This window comes from Carlito syrichta, unplaced genomic scaffold (genome assembly GCF_000164805.1).
Source record: "Carlito syrichta isolate Samal-C Ts95f unplaced genomic scaffold, Tarsius_syrichta-2.0.1 Scaffold315125, whole genome shotgun sequence".
NCBI lineage: Eukaryota > Metazoa > Chordata > Mammalia > Primates > Tarsiidae > Carlito > Carlito syrichta.
Genome location: NW_007259221.1, coordinates 629,147 through 635,146, shown reverse-complemented (window position 1 = coordinate 635,146; position 6,000 = coordinate 629,147).

The window sequence follows — 6,000 nt, the reverse complement described above, 5'->3', positions numbered from 1 at the left end:
TCAAGATGGCCAGAAAGGGAAACACTGTGCACTTGAGTCTTCTGCCCTAATCACTGAAGCTATGTTAACATCAGATATTTATTCTCGGATGTTATTCTCCTAAACAGTGATCTCCAGGATGTACTTCTAGGCTGTCTGTGGCCTTTTTGAGTATAAACTACACCTCTTTTAGACCTCTGGTCTTAAAGATCCCAGAGGAAACTCCCACTAGCTTTGTCAGAAAATGGTGGTTAATTTGGCTAAGTATCTGCATTAAAAAAGTATATAAAAGAATTTTCTTCAAATAAAAACAAGCATCATTAACAACAACAAAAACCACTTGTGGTGCTTTGGAACCATGAAAACATCTACCATAGGGCTGTCAACTGTCAAGTCTGACTAAAGGACTTGTTTCATGTGTTTACATACTCTTTTCTCACTTTCCTAAAAAATTGAGTGAATATTACAGTTTTCTTGATCAGACCCCTTTTAAAAATCTTAAGAATAGAGGGGAAACTGTGTGATTGATAAATTGGATAATTATATAGTTAATACTTTTTGTACTTTCATTCAGCATTAATCTGTGAGAATCTTCTATGTTAGTGTATATATGTAATTTTTTTTTACATTACCAAATACTATTCCATTATATAGATATGCCATAGGTTTTTTTATTCTTTTACATGTTAATGGGGATATGGGTTGTTTCCAGGTTTAAACTAATATGACTAAAAATATTACATACTTCTATATCTGAGTCTTATTGGATTTTCAAGGCGCACGAATTTGGCATGAGGGTGAGCTTCCTAAGCATTTCATTTATAGAATTTTTGAGCACACAAATGGTGAATCTGTCTGTAGCAGTCAGAATGTATGTTGTTGGTAGAAGAAAGCTGCCTTGACAAAAGTAGCAAAATTCATATGTCATAGCCTGGGATGCATCAGTGAACAAAATGGGCAAAATTTTTTACCCTTGTGCAAGTTACCTTCTAGCCAAGTGAAGCAGACAATAAATAATAAACATAACTAATAAGAAAGTTACATACTATATAAAGTAGTGTGAAAAGAGAGAGAGTATATCAGGATAAGGGGAGAATTCACACCACACCAAGTTTATCTGTCCATTCATTCAGTATTTAAGTGTCACTCATAATGGTATCTTGGGGGAAGGGGTGATGATAAGTGACAGTGTCCCTTCCTTTAGATAGTATATGTTCTCCTGAAGATGCAACCATGAACCAAATAGCCAAGTACCAAATAACCTCATCTCCCCAACTCTCCCACCACAGCTAACCCTTTTCCCTGTTTGATTTTTCTTCATAGCTTTTACCACCACTTAAGATATTTCAGATTTTACTCACAAGTGTTCCTTGTTATCTGTTTCCTCTGTGGAGTGTAAGCTTCTTAAGAAAAGTGATTTATGTCAGTTCTATTTATATCTATATGGCCAGTATATAAAATAATGCCTGAGTCATACTTAGCACTCAACTTGTATTTTCTTTAATGATTAAATAAAATTATCACATATATCTACATCTTCATCTGCTTGGGTTTCCACTTTCCACTTCTTCTATAGGGATTTCACTGCTGAAAAATAGAACTAATCATCCTTCATACATTTGACAGCAATAATAAGGAATGCAGAAATTTCTAGCACTATTAAAAAAAAAAAAACTAGCTCTAAAAATGTATAGTTATAGGAACACTGTGTTACAGCAAAAGCCAAGCAAAATCCCACAAAATTGAGAGCAAATTTTATCTATAACATCTTTATTATCTAACAGGCTAGAACATAATTATTTCAACATTACTTTGAATATACAGAATATATTAGCTTAAATGAGTTCCAGAAAGGAGAGATGGGGGTTTACATTGTGAATATTTTTTTGTGCTGAATCATGAAAGGAAAAAATGTAATTAGCAAGTAAGCTTCTATGTCTTCATAGAATCATGAGACCAAATAGACTATACCTCACACTAAAACCATCCTTGGTTTATAAAATTAATCAGAGAAGGAGAAGAGAGGAGGAGGAACAAAAATAAACCAAGCTTCCAGCACATTCAGCATTAACCAGTAGGTTAGCTTGCTCTCTGACCCACTTCCTCATGGCTGCTTGATGCTTATTTCCTTGGAATCATGTAGACCCTGTTACAAGATTATAATTCCCCTCAATTTCTTCATAGATAACAACTTGAATGTTACAAAATATTGTTTTCCATTTAAGGTATTCTTTCAGGTCCCACATACCAAGAAACTATGGGCATCAGCTGGTCTAAAGGACCCCACAAGAAGGTGACTCACCAAAGAATGCAGTTTCCACATCCTGATGATCTCATTCCCCTGACCCTGACCAACCAATGACCCCAATTTTCCAATCACTGGCCCTCCATGATCCCCTTAAAAACCCCAGCCCATTCAGAACTATAAATTCAGAGTTCCTTGGGGAAGTGGATTTGAGAGTCTCCTTCCATCTCCTCATGCAGTGCCCTGTGATCATTAGAGTCTTTGCTGCAAACCTGCTCTCAGTGTAATTGGTCTGTTACTGTGCCCCTGGTATACAAACCTATTGATTTTATAACAATATTACTGAATATTTTATTACAATGCTCTTTAATCTGGCATAGCAGAAATTCTGCTTTTATAAAGATATATTTTTCTTAAGCATTTCAGTATTATAGCATCTCTATGAACTTGGTTGATTCATTGGTCAAATATGTTATTATTTAAAGTACAATACCAGAATTTATCTTTAGAAATTAGGTAGATTTGAATATATTTACCTAACTTTCAGCCTCATATCTATGATTTGAAGTTTCCTTATTCTCAAATTTGCTACAATTATTTTTTCCTTTTTTAATTTTTATTTAAAATTGTGGGCTACAATTCAGGACTAGGTATACAAATATTCACTGTGCAGGTACCCTTATCGATGAGGTGTGCCCCACTCTGCTACAATTTTATAACTTTTTTTTCAGTTAGCTATGCAGTTTTAGATCAAATGAATCCAAATAATTGAAAAGGAACAAGAAAATAACAAAAGTTCATTAGAAATATCTACCCATTCACTCTTTGCAGAAGTTCTTTAGCTGATAATTAAGTGGGGAGCATCTTATCTCATGAATCAAATAAAAGTAAAAAATTGTCTTCCAGAATAAGAATCTAAAAATAATTTTAATATTACTTCAATTACATTAACCTTTCTAGACATAATGCTTTAAGAATTATAGTTCCTTCAACCCTGAAACTTATAAATAGAGAATACCTTCAACTGACCTTCTAAATCCTAAACAACTGTAAGAAATAACTTTTTATAACCAGGGTTAAAAACTATTCTTGATTTTATTTAGTATCTGAAACTACATTTTTTCAAGTCACCATTGCCAAAATTTCCATTACTCCCTTTCAGCAAAAATTCTAGCATAACTTGTCAGTCATTCATGGAGATTTATTCCATCTCTAAGGCAGGTCCAACTATCTCTTCCCTATTTTTAGCTTTCCCTAATTGAAATAATCCCCTCTAGCACCCATGAGGTGGGGAATTGCAAGTATTAAAAAGCCCTACATTCATTTTACTATACATTCAGATTTAGTAGTAACAAAAACAATGCAGTATTTTACTAAACATTTATTCTTTTCTTCAAGTTTTGTTCAAAGTTCCAACAGTTAACATAATATTTCCGAGATTAAGGTCACAGCTGCCAGGACATCCTGTTCTCTTCCAGCTGGAAGTCCCAGCAGCAGTGGCAGCAGAGACCAGGTGAGGGGGGAGGTAGAGAGGTTTTTCCGTCATCTTTTTCTTTGGCCATTTGCCTCTATACTTTCAGCATTCAGGCTACACTAGGGCTGTTTCTTTCTGTCCAATCAACTGCAACCGTGGCTTCACATTTTGCTTTCGTGGCACTTTTGATCATCACCGAGTGCCACATCCCTTTCTGCCACAGAACTAGTCACATTATACCCGTGTCCAACACAGGTATCAACATTTGAATTCCTCCCCTCCAGAAGTTCCCTAGCACAAATGGATGCATGTGTAGAGATATCCCATCCCCTAGTGACAAAAAGACACGGGCCCCACTCCTAAACCCTAAAGGAGCTGAGATCAGGACAGGGGAGAGTAAGGAATCAGAGAAAACAGACAAAAGTGATTCCCTAGCTTTTTACAAGCCTTTGAACTGTAAATGAATTTTCTCAAGAAGAGAGAGGAAGTCTGTAACCAAAATGCAAGCATTTGGCTCTGAAAGAGATGTGTTATTACCCTTTGAATGAAAGCAGATGATTCTATGTCTATCTAATACCCTTTAACTTCCAACTGTCATCCTTTTTAACCCAAGCACCAGCAACCTGTGCTCACAAAACCTTGAATGTAAAGAAACACAAGAATATTCTAATACAAATCAGTGGTTGTCTGTGAATGGAGGTTGGAGCAGAGATTGACAGAAAACAGATATAAAGGAACTTCTGGGTGAAGAAGGTATCATCTCTCACCATTCCTCTGGCTCTTTTTCCTTTCTCGTTCTTATTTTTCCTTCTCCCTCTTTCATCAGCTATGATTGCTTAATATCTTTAAACACTAACCGAAGTCACTTGCTGAAATTCAATAAATTATAGTCTGTGTATCTAGGATGCATTTTTCCAAATAGTCACTTATCTTCTAGCCTAATCTAAGAGTGAAAAGGACGGTTGAATAAAATTAATAGTTTTGCCTAAAATCGAGGATAGGGATCATATTTTAACAATAGACATCTTTATTTACTATTACCAGAAAGATTCATAACTATCTTTGTGTATGTATTAATAATATAATTATAATATTATAATTACACTTGCTTGAACTATAGCTTCCAGGACTAATTACAGCTGTGAGTGGCTATTAAGTAAGAAAATGTGTTTACATCTTCACATTTGTCTGTTATCTTTCCTAGTGGAAAAAACATATAATGACGGAATTTCAATTAATTTTAAGTGATTCTATGCTATTACCCTGCATAAGAAAATAATAAACTAGGTGCTACTTTGTAGATTATAAACTATTAGCATTTGTGAATATCATTTTCTGGTTGCCTGAATTATCCCTATTTTGATATACATAATTATTTTGTAAGTAAAATTGATGTAAAATTTAATGTAAATACTTGAGAATAAAGAGATATACCATCATTTTCTATTAAACTGCATTAATTCTTTTAAGCAAGAAGTAGCTTATTAAATTATACTTCACATTTTAGGGCATTGATGAATTTGTCACATTACCTATTTACACTATGTAATGTGAGAATTTTTGTAGCATATATTTTGAATTATTTTTAATTGTCTTAAGTGAGATGCTAATAAATTTGAAGAAACAATAGCTATTTTATTAATTATATAATTTCACATCAAAATTTCACCTAATTATTCCTGTTAAAAATAAATAATTTCAATAAATATCAGATTATTCATATATTCTTTCTTTTGCCTTCAAACACCTTTTTGCTATTTTTCTACCATAAATTATTGCTTTCTTTATAATTCATAAACAAGTATTTTTTATCAATGTGAAGATGTTTATTTTCTTGTAAATTTTTTAATGCTAATTTGCTCCATAATTTATTTGCCCTTTATTTTTATTTTTATTTTTTGACTTGGAATCTCACTCTCTCAACCAGGTTGGAGTGCAGTGGCATGCTCCTGGCCACCACAGCCTTCACCTGCTGGGCTCAGGCAATCCTTCCACCTCAGCCTTCCAAGTAGCTGAAACTATAGGCACATGTCAACTTGCCCAGCTAATTATTTGATTTATTGTAGAGATGAGGTCTCACAAAGTTGCCCAGGCTGGTCTCAAACCCATGGGCTCAGGCAATCCTCTTGCTTTGGCCTCCCAAAGTACTGACATTATAGGCGTGATCCACTGTGCCTGGTTTTATTTGCCCTTTAAGGTATCTTTCTCTTTCGACACTTATCTTTAAAATCCCTTTGTAAGCAGCTGTTTACTGAACTGAGACATGTTACTAGCTTATTTGGATGCTGTACATATTCATTAA